At 40.4% G+C, this 21,332-nt stretch overlaps 1 protein-coding gene across 1 annotated transcript in view; it reads right to left on the bottom strand.

The window, feature by feature from the left end:
- Positions 1-21,332, bottom strand: part of tnmd (tenomodulin) — a 101,227-nt gene that overhangs the window by 77,240 nt on the left and 2,655 nt on the right. The gene's annotated exons all lie outside the window — the stretch shown is intronic.

Genomic DNA, 21,332 nt, shown 5'->3' on the forward strand with positions numbered 1-21,332 from the left:
CTTACTCTCTTGTTACATTTCTTTTGGTGGTGTGCCATGTGAATATTCCTTGCAATATGCAGTATTAAGTATTCAGTGTACAGTATGTTTTCCAGAAAGAGCAAATCGGACATTACAGTTTGTGCCGTTATCTTCATGCTCACTTTCTTAATAAGGTGCACTGAAAGACACATAAAATATTTAAGCACGAGTATTTACATTTAACAATATGATATGTTTCTGTTCTTTATTGTTCCAAACTGCTATAAAATTGGATGGCGACTTGGCAACCAAAGAAAATAGAAAAATCCTGGTGTGACAACAGCTGAGTGAGAACCAATGTTATATTCAGGTCAATTGGGACCTTGGAGTTTTTTTTTTTTTTAAATGCAATAAGCATTGAACCGGTCTAAAGACCGACAAGGGATGACTGAAGAAGTGATTCAAGCTCTTCAAATAATGCCACCCTTAAACTTAATTCAGCTCTCGGTGAGCTTTATAATGTCATCGAGTTATTTGTCTCATCTGTACAACAAATGCGCTGTTGAAATGCCATTGTGACTCAAATAAAGGTGTGATTTCACAGTTATTATTGCGGGGGTGACCAAGAGGTGCACAAAAAAAAGCACATTTTAGATGATTACCTCAGGTGGATGTACAGTAACCTCAAGGCCTTGTGACAGTGATGAAGTATATACATGCTGCTTCCTCTAAATATCCTTCTTGGGTAATAAAACTAAAAAATAGCATTCACACTATTGTATTTGGAGCATCAAAACTCAACAAGGTCACAGTTTTTCAGTTGCAGTGCGTCAGTAGATGTTGTGCTCAGCGGCTTAGTGTCTGACAAAGAGTTGCCAACTGTTATTTATTTTTTATTTTTTTTTGCGAAGGTCTTCTTCAGTCAACGTTGACTGCGTCATTCAGTGTGCAGCGGGCCTCAATTAACGATGGTAAATGATACAAAATGAGAAGTGCGATGTGTTCCTCATTCAATGGCAAAATGTTTCAACAAGCATGACCTTACAAAAATCTATCATTGATGAAACTGGCCCCCTGTCTCTCCTTGGACATCATTTTAAAACCACTTGCTGCACAATTTCCTTGGCAGCATCTCTGTTGAAGGACACCCGGTAGATATTAGATGATGTAACAGATATTATTTATGCTGGTGATTGGAGTACAAAGATAGACACTAAGTAGGGTGATCTACCCTGCATGCAAACAACAGCCACTTCTGCTGTTTTAAATCAGTTGCATTTTATGTTCTATTTAGAAAAGTGGTGAAGCAACACACGGTCCATTGTGTCTGAGGGTAACCATCCTTGGGAGAAATTGTCAAGCGGCAAACCTTTCAGCAGGCCTCATTTAAGCTTATATCGTGGTCGTCAAGATCTGATAGTGGAGGAACCTCGTCAGCTCTTTCCCATTGATCTAAATCTTCACAATTACGGTGACATTTTGCTTTCGTGAATCAAGTCGCCTCTCTTTCAGGATTTGTGTCGTGTCAGCAGCAGTGCTGAACATTCTGGGACATCCTTTACCTGTAGAAGACCAAACTGTTACTGTCGTAAAACCTTTATTAGGTCTACCTGTTCAGGCAGCATTATAAGTAACATTTTAACATTACTTTGTTGTCATAAAATATGACCAGAAGTAATGGTACAAATAAAAACTCTAAATAAAGTAAAAAGTTTAAAACACTTTCTTAACTTTAACGCAAACAAGGATGGGGTTCTTTCTGTAACAAAATTCCACTTGAGTATAATATGAAATCAACCACTAATGTGTCAAAACACAGAATCAATATTTGTGTCCAAGTAACAAATGCCGAGCAGCGGACAAATAGGCTGCTTGCCGCTGCTGCGCAAAGCTACCATAGCAGTCTATGTCGTCACTTGGTGTTCTTTGTCAAACATTACAGACAGATGGAGTTGAGTGCATGACAGTCAATCAGAGAAGAAGCAAATCAAAGTAATTTGTTCAGCTGCTGGATATCCGCTGAGTCTGCAAATCATTCATTTTCTCTCAATAGACAATCAAAAAATAAAAATGTTACACAGCTAGATATTTGTTTTCAATGTAACACACCCACACAGAACACAATGTATCAGATTTTTCATATTTAGAAAAAAATACTCAATTGAAAAAAGGACACAGGAAGGTTGTTGAGTTTAACATTAAATTGGTTGGGTTTACATGACCTGGAAGTTTGGTAACAAAGCATTGGTTAAGATGTTTTAACAAGTGAGCTACCACAATCGTTTCCAGACCACAAACATGACATGACTATGTATTGCGAGCACTAAATGGTGATACTCTTGAGAAGGAAAACATAAATATTACAACTGGTGTTTTTCTGTTTGGTCGCATTGTTTACAGTAACTCACTCCGGTGTGCATGAAATAAACGCAAAATTGTGTACAACATGTCTTGGTTGTGGGGTTCGGCTCCAGAAAGTCACTACAGTTTGTCACAAATAGGTCAAGCCATAAGAAAATGTTCATCCACTGGTTATAAATCCAGCAAAAGCATATCTTCCGTGTCAGACGCCATGCAAGGAGCCTATCACAATAATGATCCAAACCTTTTATCCTTGATGTCAACTCAAATATTAGACTCAAACTCAGTCTTGTGGCATCCCAAAAACATGCATTAATTGGAGATTCTAAATAGCCCTTATATGTGATTGTGCGTGTGACTGTTGTCCGTCTTTATGAGCCCCCCGATTGGCTGGGAAGCAGTTCAGGGTATAAAGCTCATGCACCTACATCACCGAAATCACATGACTGGCCATATTCCCGGTCTAGCAAAGCATTGTTCAACGCGAAGTCGGTTGGAAACGACACAAAAATATGTCTTATACCACAATGCACAGTTTTTTTCTGAAATTGTTAGACATTTATAAGGTGAAAATAAACAAAGGTATGTGGAAAAATTCGATAAACTCGGCATGGAAGACCCATTTTTAATGCTGAAGTCGATGTTTTCGCCGATAAGAAATTGGACTGTTAATTAGCTTCTGCTTGTCTTGGACAACTAGATATACAAATGCATATAGTGGGTAAGTCATTTATATTCAAATTTTTGACGAAAAAGTTTGAAAGCGTATAATAGTCTGGACGCATACAAATACTCCCTTGCTGGATCTGTTCTCATCAGGAATAAATCCCACACAGTGACGGTTTTAATGGCTCGTGAACGTGGAAACACGTTGACGTTTGCCGGAATCCATCGATCTTTTCAGCTAGTCCATCCATCCATCCATCCTTCCATCCATCCATCCATGCAACCATCCATCCATCCATCCATCCATTTTCTTTGCTGCTTATCCTTACGAGGGTCGCGGAGAGTGCTGGAGCCTATCCGAGCTGTCAAGAGGCAGGAGGCGGGTACACATTGAACTGGTTTCCAGCCAATCGCAGGCCACATTGAGACAAACAGCCGCACTCACAATCACACCTCGGGGCAATTTCGAGTGTCTGATTAATGATGCATGTTGTGAGATGTGGGCGGAAATCAGAGTGCCCGGAGAAAATCTACGCAGGCACGGGTAGAAGATGCAAACTCCACACAGGTGGGGCCGGGATCGAACCCGGGACCTTAGAACTGTGAGGCCAACGCTTTACCAGCTGAACCACCGTGCCACCCTTTGATACAGCATTTGCACTATTTAGATTACAGTAGCAAGGTGTGTAGCATTCCATCTGAATAGTTTTCTATCTCAGAACTGTAAGGCCAACGCTTTCCCAGCTGAGTCACCGTGCTGTCCCTTTTCAGCTAGTGTTCAATACACATACCAATATTTAAATAGATGACCCCTGGTTTTACACAAACTCGCATTCATTAACTATGATTGAAAAAAAAAAACGAGGACGGAGTCGTGTCCATGGAACGTACATGGAAGCGATTGCGGCCACACTTAGCCTCCGTAAACCTCTGCGACAGACAGTTTTTTTTTAATAGACACTGTTCTCAAATGAGCCAACTTGGCATAATAAATACTTCTTGGTAATTTGCGATTGAGAAGAATAATTCATACCTGAAGTGAAGCGATCGCTACACAGGGGTGTGTGTATTTTGGTTGGGCACCATCCATCACGTTTAATGGAATCCATCAATATTTTCTGGTCTTTTCAGCTGGTAGTTCATATAATGACCTCTTTGAATATCTGTCTCGTCTGTTGTGACAACCAAAGCACAAAATCTGCTACGGTTCAATGTTCCCAACAATGTCGAGCAGCTCTGTTTGACCAGCAATATGGCACCGTGAAAATGGTGACGTCAAGTGCACGAGCTCAATGGCTGGGTTGCACGTAATGTCATGCTTGTCAGTTGTCCATCGTCATCATGCCAGATTTTTGGAGCATCAACGGATGTGGAAATCACGGAACTAGAGACATTGGGAAGTGATTTTTCCGTGTTCCAAAGATTAGATTGCATGAAGGAGAAGATACAATGAAGTTATCGAAAAAAACAGCATCAAAAGTGGCTGGGAAATATACGACGTGCAGATCCGAACGAAGTTCGAGTACACAAGGCAAATGGTTATTTGAAAGTCTGTTCTGATCATTTTGTAAGCGGTAAGCATATGTATTTCTAGTGTCTGGTGATTCTATTTCAGGGAGGTCTTTCAGATCCTTTGAAAGTACGTCGTTGTGGAGAATATATGGATCGATATCTTCACAGAGTTTGATCTTCTCTACATTTTTAGCTTTGGCGACATAATCCAGCGAATTAAAGTAGGCAGAAAACATACGCTGCTCGCCACTTACACGCGGGTCTGTGGGCGTTACCATAGTGATGTCGTATGCAATGCCTAGCTCGTCTGTAGAAATGGCGGCGATTATCATGTGATTGCAACCCAAGGATACCCCGCCTTCTGCCCAATGATAGCCAGGATAGGCTCCAGTACTCCCGTGACCCCTGTGAGGATAAGTGGCTCAGAAAATAGATGGATGGATGAATGATACACATCTAGGTGAGTGTCTCATTAAGCCAATGGCAACGAAAAAAAACAAAGGAAGTAGAAACCAACATAAATAAAACAGAAGTTCAACCAGAATTGTCTTTTGGTTGAACATCAAATGTTCCCTTTTCAAAGTAGCACTGTTGTCACTACACTCCTCATGATGTTCTTTTTTTGGAATCTTTACCTAAAGTATTTGCCAAAAACATATTGGTTCGCCAGTAATAGAAGCCATTGAGTTGTTGTTTTTCTCTTCATAAAAAGAACACTGATGTTCTGCTCAAAGTAGTAATAGTAGTTCTTCAAGCAGATGCGACTTCCTCTAACAAAGGTATTTTTTTCTCTTTTTTCCGTGACCATCTGGGAAAAAAAAGATCCTTTTCAGGCGCCTACTCGGTCTGTCACTCAGAAGGAAAGAGGACCAGAGAGCCACATTCATTAGGGTACCTTTACAACACAAAGGGAAACTCATGGCAAAATGATATGATGATCTCCATGAACAAAAACTTCATATAAAATTTAGAAAACACACAACCCAAGTGGGGGTGAGAATGATCTATGTGTATTCCATCTGTGCCACATCTCCTCCTCATTCAGGTCAAATATGACAAGGAATCCTGTGTGATTTAATCATCCGCTTCCTGCTTCGATGCAGCTACACCTCCTCAGGCTTTCATTAAAGAATAAGGAGAGGTGGGGTGAAATGGACTCGACCTGAAAAGCCAGGCACCTTTACGAGCATAGTCCAGACAAAGTAAATTTGAGACTCTCCAACTGAACTCATCAACTAATCATATTTCAAGATTTCCCGTCATGCTCCATTGAAGGTAAGGAAAGAAGTTAGGCGCTGTGGAGGAATTTGACACAGCAACCCCCCCCCCTCCCCTCCAGTAGACGTTTGAGTTTTCAAGTGAAGTTCTGACACCGTGTGATGAAATAGAACTTCAAAAGTGCCAAACACTCACCAAACAGGAGTTCACAAGCAGGTTCCAGAGTTAACACTCTAACCTATCCCTATCCTCTATCTAAAAAAAACACGTCATGATGGTCATCACGTTGATTGAATAATTTCATTTTATAAATGAAATGTGATTCTCACAGCGTTATGATACAGTGGATTAGAACATTTGTAGAGGCTATTTGACTTCTATTAGTTAAGTATTTCAAATGCCCGACTCGAGAGCAAGATGCAGTTTGAGAAGAGGGTTAATGTCAGACAAAGGTCGGCCCACAGGCAGGCAGTCCAGAAAGCAAGAGGATCCAAATTGTGAGGCAAAAAGCAAAGTCAAAAACCCCAAGTAAGGTTAGATAACTATGAGTCAAAAACATGGAACATGGAATCCGGGAACACAAAAATGAGGTACAACACACTAGCAATGGACAACATGAGTCAGGAGGTATATATGCATGGCATAATTAACACAGACGAGGAACAGGTGGGGAGGCTACTGCCAGGAGCAGGTGCGTGCCAGGCAGAGGGATGACCAGGCCCACGACTAAATAAGGGACACACTGTCATCATCATCCCAACGGGATGACAAAAGCATAAATGTATGCATTTTTCACGATTTAGTCTCAGGCAAGTGTAATTAGCAAGGGTACCACGATTAACATTTAAACACTCGACCTTAACTCCATCCATCCATCCATCCATCCATCCATCCATTTTCTTAGCCGCCTATCCTTGCAAGGGTCGCAGGGAGTGCTGGAGCCTATCGCACTCGTTGCCAGCCAATTGCAGGGCACATTGAGACAAACAGCTGCACTCACAATCACAACTAGGAGAAATTTAGAGTGTCCAATTAATGTTGCATGTTGTTTGGATGTGGGAGGAAACCGGAGTGCCCGGAGAAAACTCACACGGGCATGGAGAGAACATGTGAACTACACACAGGCGGGTCTCAGAACTATGAGGCCAATGCTTTCCAGCTGATCCACTGTGCCGCCTCCACCTTAACTTTGACAGAAAATCTTATTCTTTTAACACCTCTTACTGGGGTTGTTGCTTTTTATGGAATAAGTGTTGAGAAAAAAAAATCTACAACCTTGGGGAAAAAAGCTAATTTTCACTTGCACATGATTAAAATGTGTGAAACTGATGATTTTCCTAATATTTCTACCCAAAATAATCAAATAGTTAAACACATTTTAATCATGTGCAACCATGTACATGTTCAAATTCAGTTAATTCAAAAGACTTTTTCTGTGTACAAAAGCAAAGAAAAAATGAGTTATTGCTTTAAACTATGATTTAAAGTGGTTCTGTATCCATTCGCTGCTAAATACCACTCAACTAAACACACAATACAGTAAAATATATTACAAACTCAATTCCAATGAAGTTGGGACCTTGTGTGAAACAAATAGAAACACAATACAATATTTGCAAATCATGTTCAACCTATATTTAATTCTATACACTACAAACACAAGATATTTAATGTTCACATTCAAACTTTATTGTTTTGACAAATAATCATTACCTTAGAATTTAGAGATGAAGAAAAATAGCCTTGGGCTACACAGGGACAAGATAGATGGACTATTCGTTGGGACAAACTCAAGACAGCCTCTGCCATTCATACATCCATTTTCTCAGCTGCTTATCCTTACAAGGATTGCGAGAGTGCTGGAGCCTATCACAGCTCTCATCAGGTACGAGGCAGGGTACACCCAGAACTGGTTGCCAGCCAATTACAGAGCACGTAGAGACAAACAAGAGTCACAATCACAATCACACCTATGGGCAATTTGAGTCTCCAATTAATGCATGTTTTGGGGATGTGGGTGAAAACCAGAGTGCTCGGGGAAAACCCACGAAGGCACGGGGAGAACATGCAAACTCCACACTGGTGGGGCCGGGATTTTAAACTCGGTCCTCAGAACTGTGAGGCCAACGCTCTAACCAATTGCCCCACCGTGCTGCCCTAGCCTCTCCCAGCGGAACAAAATCTTGGGAAAAATTCTGGCACACAAAAAGCATTACAACTTTGGGATAGAAAGTTGAACAGAACAATGTTGATCCTGGATACATCCATGACCACACTATGTTGCTGAAGCAACCTTTACGGATAATGGTGGTGACAAACTCCAACTTTTAATTGAAAAAAATGCTCATACATTTTTAATGTACTCAAGCATCACTTCCTACCTTTTGGAAATCTAAACGTAAGAGAAAACAATCACAAAGGCCAATCACACAGGAATTTCTCTCAGACACACTGTGGAAGTCGATGAATAGAAATGTGGATTATTCCACTCCCCGTTCCCCACCCCTATGCTGAAAAAGCCAATTCCTCAGATCTCACTTTGCCACTTACCATGGAGTTTTCTCAATTTCTTGCTTAGCGAGACAGATGTACTGGTATTTACTCATATAATTGTATTCCCCATTCAATTTATAATGCAATTAAATATTAATACAAATTGGGATTTGAACGCGGGCATTCCTTTGAAAATGATCTCGAATGGAATAGCGGAAAATTGTTCTTCCTGCTTTGCAACATTTTTAATCACACAAAACTGGAGCAGAGGCAGGGAAAGAGAATGCATTTTCCTTCTTTAGTATACCCTGTAATCATATTTCCACAAATACGGTCCTTCAGGTATGAGATGAAAATATTTCTCTGTGATATTATTTTCTCTGTTTCGCTATCTTCACTCTGTGGTTGTTTAGTGAGAGTGCACAAGCTTCAATTCTCTGACATCCTATCAAAAAATCCAACCGAATAATACAATTGAGCCAAACATTAGTTATAGCCAGATTGTAATTATCTCTGCACCCTGCAGAAGCAGACCAATTGACTCCTCGAGATGGATGACGACAGGTAAAGGCCAGACGTTAGCCACAGGCTTTAACAGGCCTATTGTTCCAAAGGGAAGAAGAATATTTCATTTCTGGTTGAATTTACGACTCATTTGTAACATGTTTCTTTTTCTTTGGGATTGTTATAGACACTCGCAACAAGACACCTCACTGGGCATGAAAGCCTGTCTCACCAAAAGTCGAGTACATCAACTTTTCTGTGTTGTGAGCGGTTGTTGCATCATGACCAGCTTCAAATGAATGTGTATTAGCTCATCTTCTGATTGAAGGTAGGTCTGCAAACACTATCATTCGTCTACACAATATTGTTGTGCTTTCAGATTTAATGAAAAAAAAACCTGCTTATTCCTTCAATAAGTAATTTAATTTTATGAAATACAAGGCTGGTTTTTTTTTTAAAAAAACTGTTTTTATGCAGAGAAATATTGAAAGAAAAGAATAATATGGGCAGGTTGTCTATCATTAGGCGATTGTTTGTTACATTGAAGCATTTGTTTTTTAGGCCATATGCACCCATATTAATGTACAGTACAAAATTGTTTCGATTTTTTTTGTGGCATTCAAAGCAATAGTAAATGAGTATAATAAAACATTTGAAAGTGTTTTAAAGTTTCACATTTCATCCAAACTCAGAGCTTGGTAACACTGGCATTGCCCATGTATACTTCTCAACACAGTGTGTTGATTTCATGAGCTGCAAGGAATTAGTGCGCTTCCTACATCCAAATCTGTTGACCAAGGCAAACCGTCTAACCAGAAAACTGAAAATAAATAGCATGTTACCAGATTCCAGAGACTTTTGTTTTGTATTCCTCACAGTTAATATTTCCATGATCTCTTTCTGGTGGTGCTCTACACATAACAGCATGGTGACTGACTGGTTTGCACATCTGCCTTACAGTTCTGAGGACCCAGATCCAATCCCCGCCTCGCCTCTTTGGAGTTTGCATGTTCTTCCTATGTCTGCGTGGGTTTTCTCCGGGTACTCCAGTTTCCTCCTACATCCCCAAAACATGCGTGGGAGTTTGACTGAAGACTGTAAATTGCTCGTAGGTGTAAATTTGGATGGTTGTTTGTAAATATGTGCCCTGCAATTGCTTTGCAACCAGTTCAGGGTGTACCCCTCCACTTGCCCGAAGAGAGCGGTAATTGACTCCAGCATGCCTACGACCTCGGTGAGGATAAGCAGTACAGAAACTAGATGGGTAGAACCATCACAACACTGCCATCATGTCAGTGTGCTACATTCAATATGACCGCCACAGAGGCATGCCTTATGACGTTGGCTGCACTGTGCCACAGTGCTAGCAAACAACAGCAACCATTTCATTTTAAGTGACAAATGGAAACAATTTTTGAATACATTGTTGAATCCCGCTGGTTCATCTGATCCGATATTGGTTATATTTGGGTCGATTTCATCGAGGTTCCACTCTACCAGTGAAATACCGAGTTACAAATTATACATAATGATTACATTGTGGAAAAACATTTTCCATCCGAGTAATGAAATACAAAACTGCAGCACTGGGAATAAAGATGCAATGAAACTTGTGTTTTCCCTCCTTATTGTACTGCAAACCAATTTTATTTGTCAGTCATTAAATTTTAATAAAGGGTGCAGATGCAATTACTCATCCATTGAAAGGATCAATACTTATAGATTATGCTGATTCAACTGTAGCTCTTTGCCCAAATAAAGAATCTGTATTTTGTGGCGCACAGCATAATAATTACTTCTTTTTTCAAAGACATATTGTTTTCAATTCTATACTTGCTTAACACTGTCATACAGCTGCGTATTCTCATTATTATTTCTCCAGTTTATTAGTATTTTGTAAAGAATAACTAAAAACAAAGCAGTATTGAGAAGGGACAATCTTAACAATATAATAACAGATTAATATGTTGTATGATGGAATAGTACATCATCGTTTAAGTATGCCACAATAATATACCATTTGCGGAAATTTTTAGTGCTATGCAATGTGTTATAATGAAGTATAATTAAGCCAAATACATATTAAAAATTGAACAACAAATCGAATTCAAATGTTGCAGAATCAACTGCTTTCTAATTAAATGGATTTTAGGCCATATTTCAGTGGTCATGCACTTTCGTCCCAGTTGTGATGTGTTTTGCAGTTTTATTGGGCTTTCCTCATTCTACTGTTGTTTGAGTGATTGAATTTAAGAAAATGTACTTATTAATTTTGAGATGAGCAAGCATTTAACCAGTGCAGCACAGATGGCAACCTGAGTGACGAGAACACTGGAATGAATGATTGAACAAGGCACGAAAACACCCCGTGCTAAAACATCACCTATACACTTGTTGTCTTGGAACAACACGCTGCAAACTGTCACCATCTATTGTACGCAGTGCACAAATAACTAGAGGATTAATTTTTTATACAGGCTATCAAGCTGATTACACAGACAATGAAGCGGCAAACTACTGCCAGTCTGTTATCATTCACTTTAAACAAAACACTGCACAAGAGCGTGGATTCCAACATGCTTTAATTGGATTAGGATGTGTAGTTTACCTTAATCCCTTGCAGAGGGTGGCTCTCTAGTGATGGTGAAGGTGAACTATTGTTAGTTAAATGGTTCTGATAATCTCCTGGATGCACAAGTTTAAACATTAAAATGGCACAATATATATTGCATGGATACCTCTGGGATTTGGGAAGGTGGAAAAAATAAGGGAGTATAGAAAGATCATTTTGGGGCAGCGGTTCCCCAGCAACAAGGATTTGTAGATTTGCTGAAGGAACTATTGCAAAAATGGTTGCCTTTACAGACATTAATGACAAATAAACCAACATCTTATTGATTTCGTTTACTTTTCATATTAAGCAGGCATGGCGACTCAATGCTGTCATCAGTTTAATTGTCAAAACAAACTGGAGGATTAACTGAAATAGAACAGGTTGCTCGTTTACATTTAATGTGACAGGTGATTTTGCCTTAAACAGTTATAGAACTCGTGCACCTACATCACTGAAGACATGTGACTGGCTGTACTACCGGTCTGTTGGAGATGGCATGAAAATACATTACATACATTCATACATAATAATATAACTATAGCACGACGCCCAGAGTTTTGTCCGAAACCGTTAAACATTTAGATGGTGATAATAAAAGAACGTACGTGGAAAAATGAGTGACACTTGGCATAGAGGACCCATATTTAATGCCGTAGTTGATGTTTTTGCCGATAAGAAATTGGAATGTTCAGGATCAGGAACGGGGAAGTGTGGGAACGCAGCATGGATGGCAACAATCTGCAAAGCCAGACCGTGTGCTGGGTCCTATATATACTGGGGTTAATTATCCCTGATGAGGCGCAGGTGTGCAGGGGACCTGCACCGCCAGAGCTGGGACTCGCAGGACCATGACAATTTGAGAACAATGCATAAAAAAACCCCAAAAAAACAAGACAGAGTTGGCTTCTTCGTACACGAAGCATGTTGCAGCCACACGTTAAACTTTGGTAAAACTCTCCATGACAGATGTTTTTTTTTTTTAAATATGCATTGTTCTCAAATTAGCCCAATGTGTATTTAAAAAAAGAAAATAAACCACTGGGATAGGCTTCAGCCCCCGTACACGGAAGCGTGTTGCGGCCACACGTTAGCCTAGGTAAACCTTTGTGTGCCCGACGGTCCATTTTCTTTTTTTTAAATACCCATTAGACTTATTTGAGAACAATGCATGTTAAAAAAAATGCCTGTCAGAGAGAGTTTACAGAAGTTTAACGTGTGGCCGCAACACGTTGATGACTCTGTCATTTTTTTTTTTTTTTAAACGCATTGTTTTCAAATGAGCCAACTTGGCACTATAAATATTTCTTGGGAATTTGAGATTGAGAAAAATAATTCCTACCTGAAGTGAAGCGATCGCTACACAGGCATGTGTGTATTTTGGTTGGGCACCATCTATCATGTTTAATTGCTGAAATCCATCAATATTTTCTGGTCTTTTCAGCTGGTATTTCATATAATGACCTCTTTCAATATCTGTCTCGTCTGTTGTGACATCAAAGCACAAAATCTGCTACGGTTCAATGTTCCCCACAATGTCGAGCAGCTCTGTTTGACCAGCAATATGGCACCGTGAAAATGGTGACGTCAAGTGCACGAGCTCAATGGCTGATCACTACACAGTGTATTTGGTTGGGCACCATCCGTCATGTTTAATTGCCGAAATCCATCAATCTGTTCTGGTTTTTTCAGCTGGTATTCCATAGAATGATCTCTTTGAATATCTGTCTCGTCTGTTGTAACAACCAACAGCACAAGTCACGGGCATTGTGAATATTCTGCTCTGGTTCAATGTCCCCCACACTGTCGAGCAGCTCTTTTTGACCAGCATTATGGCGCTGTGAAAATGGTGACGTCACGTGCACAAGCTCTGTACCTATTGCTGAAGTATTGAATCAGAAAATGTGATGTAAAGGAGGCAAAAAAGAGCAATAAAAAAAACAAAGTCATTGAGATGAATTGAAAATGTGACTATGATGATGAAGCTGCTTAATTGTGAAGGCTAAAACAGCTGCAGGAACAAACAGCTACACTAAGAACATACTTTATTGGACTTTTAATTTGATCGATTGACCTGCTCCATGGTGGTTTTAAAATTGGCTCAGAAATGATCTTGCTAAATTGATGAGGATTGGGTTAGGCCTTATATGACAATCAAATCATAGGCGTACCATAGAACAGCCTGGATGGAAAGGTTGGAAATGGCTGGAGTGAACACTTCCTTTCTAGAAGAGGCAGGAATAAAGGATGACCTACAAGAGCGGAGGTAGAAGTGCGCAAGTGGATTACATTTTGTGCAGATGACATAAACTGAACGAGGTTACAGAATGTAAGGTAGTGGTTGGAGAGAGTGTAGCTCGACAGCATTGGATGTTGGTGTGTAGGATGACTATGGTCGTGGGGGGTAGGGATTAAGAGACAAAGGTAAAACAAAGGTAGAGCAGAGAACCATGTGGTGGAACCTGGGAAGAGGAAGAGTGTTTCGTGGCTTTTTGGGAAAAGGTGAGACAGGTTCTTGGTGGACAGGAGGAACTCCCGGAAACCTGAACTACAACAGCCAAAGTGATAATCGAGACAGGTAGGAGAGTACTTGGTGTATCTTCTGGTAGTAAAGGGGAGAGGGAGACTTCGTGGTGGAATCCCAAAGTACAAGAAATCATCCAATGAAAGAGGTTAGCAAAAAAGAGGTGGGACACTGAGAGGACAGAGGAGACGGAAAAGGAATACATTGAGATACAACGTAGGTCAAAGGTAGAAGACTAAAAAAGACTAAATAAGAGACATATGAAGAAATGTTCATCAGGTTGGATAGTAAAAGAGGAAAAAATTAGATGGATTGGACAGACAGAGGAACATGGAATGGGAAGGATGTGCAGCAGGTAAGGGTGATTGAGGATAAAGAGGGAAATGGGTTAACTGGTCCCAGTGTGTTGTGCGATTTGAATAATAGTTTGAGTAAATGAATAAAGAAAAGAAGAGAGAAGGAATAGTAAAAGGACCAGATGTGGTCGACCAGGAATTGGCAATGATTAGTAAGGGGGAAGTTAAAAAGGCACTAAAGAGGATAAAAAATGGAAAAGCAGTTGGTCCTGATGACATATCTGTGGAGGTATAGAAACATTTTGGAGAGGTGGCTGTGGAGTTTTTGACCAACTTGTTCAACAGAATACTAGCGGGCGAGAAGATGCCTGAAGAATGGAGGAAAAGTGTGCTAGTTCCCATTTTTGAGAACAAAGAGCTGTGGGAACAATAAAAGAATAAAATTGTTGAGCCACACAATGTTCAATGTCCCAATGTTCAATGTACAGGAATGAGTAGAGGAGGCTGGACTCAGGACAGATGTATTCTAAGTATTTGCAAGAAACAGTATGATTTCATGCCGAGAAAGAGTACTACAGGTGCAATATTTATCTTGATGATGCTAATGGAAAAAGGTACAGAGAAGGTGAGAAGGAGATAACTTTTGTCCTTGTGGATCTACAGAAAGCCCATCACAGAGTACTCAGATCGGAACTGTGGTACTGTATGCAGAGGTCTGGAGTGGCACAGAAGTACATCAGAATAATACACGACATGTACGACAGCAGCAGAACAGTGGTGAGGTGTCACGTAACAGGAATTTAAAGGGCTACTGTCATGAAATTGATTATTTTTAGTATGTTATTAATGAAAAAAACATCAGCCAATATGGGCCCAAGCGTTTTTTCACCACAAAACATGATTTTGACGTATACAGCTTTTTGTAACTCCCGCCATGAAAATCCTCTCGAGGAATTTGTTTTCAAGAAGCAGGAAGTGACGTAAAGGACAGTGGCGCCCCGAAGTGGACTCGTTTGTTTCCATTAGTTTTACCTCCGGGAAGGTACCTCGTTGTTCCTTCGTGTTAGCCAAAATGCCGGCTCATTGCATTGCTGGACATTGCTTGAACACTCGGGAGAATGGAATTACCCTTCATTAGTTTGAAAGAGACCCTGTTCGTTGTGACAAAATGGATTGCAAGGGTGCAGAGGACGAGAGCTTCGTAGGTTCCAAATAACAGCTATATGTGTATAGTAAGTTTCTTTCGGCTTGTCCCTTTCAGGGTGCCACAGCGTGTCATCTCAGATGAACGCACATATACAGCTACTAAAAAAAATAATAGTTTGGGACGGACCCCGTAATCGGTCTCTTATAACGTAACAAAAGATCCGCACATGAAATATGTCGATGTGTGCGTCGGACAGAGTCGGGCTGCTGCGCGGACGGCGACGAATCTGAAGAACCCAGCCAACAATGTCTCACTCAGCCTCGTGCGTGCAGTAATGTGCCCCGGCTCGATAGTGTCCATCGCGTACTGTGGTGGCTGTGAACAACCCTCTAAAAGCAGCACGCCTCAGGTTCATTATATGCCACCATGGCACCGAAAATCAGCCACACCGGCTGAGGTGCCACGTTTGGCGGTCACGGCTTCTGCGAAGGCTCCACGTCGGGCTTTGCGGATGGGGGCGGCTCTGGAGAACCCAGCCGAGAATGCCTCACTCAGCCGCGTGCGTGCAGTAAAGTGCCCCGGCTCAACGTACTGCGGCGTCTATGAACAACCCCCTAAAGCAGCACCGCTCGGCTCCGTCACAAGCCACACCGGCCGGCTGCGATGAGCCGCGATGGCTCATCTCCGCCGCGGAAGTGGATCGGATGGGGATGCGGTTTGGCCGTGATCGCATATCATCTGAATATGGCTTGAAACAATCGTGTAATATTGCCCCGAGGGCTCGAAACAATAGTATGATATTGCTCCGGTAACTTCACTCAATTGTGTGACGGTCTCCTTTTCGAAAGACCTTCCGTGTCAGAAGGAGCGCGTTCGTCTCCCATAGTTAGGGTGCACCGCGTGTTCGCATTGGCGAATGTCCAGGTGACGTCACGGACGGAGGATGCAGCCAATATGGGGACCACTTGGATATCGTAGAATGACACTTCTGCAACTTTGCGCATGGATGACGTGCTCTTCGCTCACATTTATTTTTTCGTATAGACATTGAAGTGAATAATGTTATATGTATTTTTCATTAAAATATCTATTTTAGAATGTTTATAGGGTTGACACTTGTGTCCAGTCATTAGATCTACAATGAGACATTTTACATTTCTTACTTGAACGATAAATTAAGTAGGCGACACGGTGGATCAGTTGGTAAAGCGTGAACCTCACAGTTCTGAACTCCCGGGTTCACTCCTGGACCCGCCTCTGTGGAGTTTGCATGTTCTCCCCGTGCCTCCGTGGGTTTCCTCTGGGCACTCTGGTTTCCTCCCCCTTTCCAAAAACTTGCAACATGAATTGGACCCTCTAAATTGCCCCTAGGTGTGATTGCGAGTGCGACTGTTGTCTGTCTCCATGTGCCCTGCGATTGTCTGGCAACCAGTTCGGAGTGTACCCCGCCTCCTGCCTGTTGACAGCACGACCTTGTAATACACCCTGCGATTAGCTGGCAACCAGTTCATGATGTACCCTACGTCATGCCTGATGACAGTTGGCTCCAGCACTCCCCGCAACCCTTGTGAGGATAAGCGGCAAAGAAAATGGATGGATGGATGGATGGTAAACGGAGTGCAATTATTTAGCGCTGCCTCAAGCCCATTACAGAGGTTCACAATCAGCTATTCACACACCCACATTCATACACCAATGGACAGCTGGTGCTTTCCAAAGCGCTGTCACACCCACTGGTACCAAATTAAGATTCAGTTTTTCCCAAGGCCGCTTTGACAGCAGACAGTTGGGCCCAGAATTTAAACTGTTGCTGCTGTGAACATTAAAACATTATATTAAAAGTCACACACCCTTTTAAAAGAGAGAAGTCACTTCACATATGTCTTGATGTATTGTCATTACTGATGCGGTAGAATTTACTTGCAGGAAGGACAGAGCTGCATGTGTTCCAGCTTTATCTTCACTGGTAATCTTTTACCAATACACACACACGCACAAAGCCAAAGAAAAAGCAAAACATGCTTGTGAGTGCATAACAGCAGTTCAAACTCATGTAACAAAATATAGTTTGGATTAAAAATTTTTTATGCATTTGTTTTCATAGTGGTTCTCTTTCCGCAACAGAATATTCATTGCAAAGTCAGCCCATGTCAGCTTTAATCGCCCAAAATAGCCATAATCAGTACTGAGTTACTCTTTTGGAGAGCCGCACAATAGCGATTTTGGTTACCTGGCTTTAAATGCTAATTTTCGTGCCAATTTACGTGTTACCTTTAGTCAGTGTTACTTTGTGAATATTTTAGTTATAATATGGTACAATTGGATGAAGGGAGACTGTGTAGTGCAGAGGCCACAGCAACACTGAAGCAAAAGTGGACCTTGGTGATGCAATGATCAAGACAAATTAAACTTTTAATAACTAATGTTCACTTTTGACTGACACTGCCAGAGAGGTAGTCTGTTGCGACTAAAAAGAAAAAAAACCCAACTGACTCACTCTTCAAAATGTAGATAGTTGCCAATATTATTAATTCGTAAAAAGTGCACCAAACTGTAACCCAAAAAAGACTTCATTCCATACATTTCAAATTCATCTTTCAGCATTAACCTTGAAAATAAATGGCTTATAGATTATTAGATTTTGGAAAAAAAAAACATTTTCATAGCCACTCAGCATGGCAAAAACATACACATGCAGGAAGGCGTTTCCATTACTTCTGCTAAAATCCCAGGTTCAACTTGGCTCCTCCCCAATGTACAAAGCTTACCCTCGCAGTCTAGCTGTATGACTTTCTTGTCATACTATTTACTATGCAATCATTTGGAAACATGGAACATTCCAAAAAGACCACAAAACTCGCAGATGGGTGAGCTTTTTTTTTTTAAAGATAAAAGCTACATCTGTGAATTCCAAACAGCAAATGGGGATGGATTCACCATCGTTTAGTGATTAGATGTTGCATTCAGTGGACGTCTTATTTGGAAAATTACAATGGTCAACACATTCTCGTAATGGCACTTAAGGAAATATTGGTGAGTTTATGCAAATAATATTTGCAATTTGCCAGACTAATTCAAGATTTATGTCACCATAAATCATGAAATTAAAGAGATCATATACACAGACTTTTGCATTGTTAATTCAAAATTAACAACAGTTGAAAGATGAAAGGAAAAATATTGTCATCATTTACCCTGTGGTAGATAGTTCATCGCTAGTTTCTTCCTCCTGTTCTTCATTCAATTGGTCGTTGATGATGATGGCCGTATGACCGGGGGCAACAACACCTCACGACCATGAAGCAGACGCTGAAAAAGCATCGCTAATGTTTGCTTTCTCCGGTGCGCCGCCAATAAATTGTTTCTTGGTGTTCTCCATCAATGGCTGATGCTGCCCAAACAACCGCCTGCAGCCCAGCGCATAGATAGACACATGAACATCATGGGACTCACTAAAAAGCCAATTTTAGGCACAGATGTTTATGCTTGCTGGCAATGGATGATGACGGGAGTGCAGGAACAGATGAATGATATTATTTTTCGTCTGATGAAAAACCACAAATTAATCGTTGATGTAATTCAAACGCAACTAAACTAGTCCAGCTATATTTCATTTCTTTACTGTGTAAGCTTATAAATAATTTTACTCAACAGAGAATTTTAACGTAGCGACTCCGATATAATGGAATTTAAAATTGCAATGTAATTTTTATAGCTGTAGGAATACTGTTCATAATAAGGATGCATTTTGGAAAACAAAACCAGTTAAATAAAAATACAGTCATGAAAAAGTATTCACCCCCTTACTGATTTCAGTTTTTTGGGGGGATATACAAAGATACATACCAAGATTTCAAATCATAAAACATTTTAATATCACTGAGAGACAACCCAAGGAAATACAAAATGCAGTTTTCAAATGACAACTCAATCTATTAAGGCACAAAAAAATTCAAGCCTTTCCGACCCACTGTGAAAAAGTAATTGCCCCCTGAACTTAATAACGGGTTGTACCACCCTTGGCAGCAACAACTGAAATCAAGAATTTGCGTAATTGGTGATTCACAGTCTTTCACATCACTCTGGAGAATTTTTCCCCCACTTTTCTCTGCAGAATTGTTTCAACTCCGCCATATTGGAGGATTTTCTTGCATGAACTGCCCATTGAAAGTCACACTACAGCATATTAATTGCATTTAAATCTGGACTTTGACATTTGCCATTCCAAAACCTCATTTGTGTGTGTGTTTTTTTCTAAGACATTCAGAAGTGGACTTGCTGGTGTTCTTTGGCTCATTGACCTGCTGCCTGATCCAAAAGCACTTGAGTTTGTGGACATAAACTATATGTTCTCCTTCAGGATTTTCTGATATAGAGCAGAATTCATTGTTCATCACACAAAGTTGTCTTGGTCCTGAGGCAGCAAAGCAGCCCCAGACCATCACAATCCCTCCACCATATTTCACTGTTGGCATAAATTCCTTTTTAATCAAATTCTGGACCATTTTATGCCACATGCAACGGGCCGCTCCAGGTCTTTAGATGTTGTTAGAGATTCTTCTGTAACCTCCTGGATGAGTTGTCATCAGACTCGTGGAATAATTGTAATTAGTCGTCCACTCCTGGGAAGATTAGCTACTGTTCCCAGTTTTCTTCATTTGTGGATAATGGCAGTGACAGTGATTTGCTGGAGTCCCAAAGTCTCGAAAATGGTTTTGGAACCTTTTTCAGACTGATGGATTTCAATCACATTTTTTTCACATTTATTCTTGCATTTCTTTGGATCGTGGCATGATGCATTGGTCCTTGAGCTTGTGAAATTGAACCCACATTTCCCAAATCTGTGGTTAGTCACAGTGACTTTGTGTTTTAATAATCAGGGGAGAATTACTTTTTCTTAGAGGATCAGAAATCTTAGATTTTTTTTGTACCTTAATAAATGAAATTGTCATTTGAAAACTTTATTTTGTATTTCCTTGGGTTTTCTCTGAGTGATATTAAAATTGGTTTGATGATATGAAACCATTTAGTGTGACAGATATGCAAAAAAAAATTGGAATAATTTTTCACTGCACTGTATATATTCAAACCCCAATTCCAATGAAGTGTGAACCTTGTGTAAAAAAAAAAGAATACAATAATTTTCAAATCATTTTCAACCTGCAGTATATTCAACTGAACATATTACAAAAACAAGATAAAATGTTCAAACTGCTGAATTTTATTGTTCAGCAAATATTGACTCATTTTGAATTTCATCCATGCAAAACATACCAAAAAAGCTCAGACACTGGGATATTTGACACTGTTACATCACCTTTCCTTTTTACAACACTAGAGAGTTTGGGAACAGAGGAAAGTAATTACAATTGGAGTTGCTCAAGAGCTTTCCGCCTCATAATGCGCTAAATACTTTCAATGACTGGTTTGGTCTGGCAAGCCAATTTAGTACTCATACTTTATTTCTACAAAACCACAGTGTTGTACCCCTGGATAATGTTGCTTGGCATTGTGTTGTTGAAATAAGCAGGGATGTAACTAAAAAAAAATATTGCTAGGATGGCAACATATGTTGCTCCAAAACCTGTATTTACATTTCAGCATTAATGGTGCCTTCACAGATGTGCAAGTTACCCATACAATGAGCACTAACACACCCAATACCATCACATATATTGGATTTTTAAATTGATACCAATCCAGATGGTACTTTTCCTCTTTGGCTAAGAGGACACGACGTCCCTGACTTCCAATAACAATTTCAAATGCGGACAAATCAGAACAGATTGGTCAACCTAGGATGAGCTTGGGCCCAGAGAAGCTGGTGGCGTTTCTGGGTGTTTTTGATTTTTGTCTTTCACTTTACATGGTAGAGGTTTAACTTGCATTTGTAGATGCTGTGACAAACTGTGTTGACTGATAATGGTTTTCTGAAGTGTTCCTCAACCTATGTGGCAAAATCCTTTATTCAATTATGCCGGTCTTTAATGCTGTACCACCTGAGGGATAGAAGATCTCGGGGATTCAATGTTGTTTTTT

This window comes from Syngnathoides biaculeatus, chromosome 11, assembly GCF_019802595.1.
Source record: "Syngnathoides biaculeatus isolate LvHL_M chromosome 11, ASM1980259v1, whole genome shotgun sequence".
Lineage (NCBI taxonomy): Eukaryota > Metazoa > Chordata > Actinopteri > Syngnathiformes > Syngnathidae > Syngnathoides > Syngnathoides biaculeatus.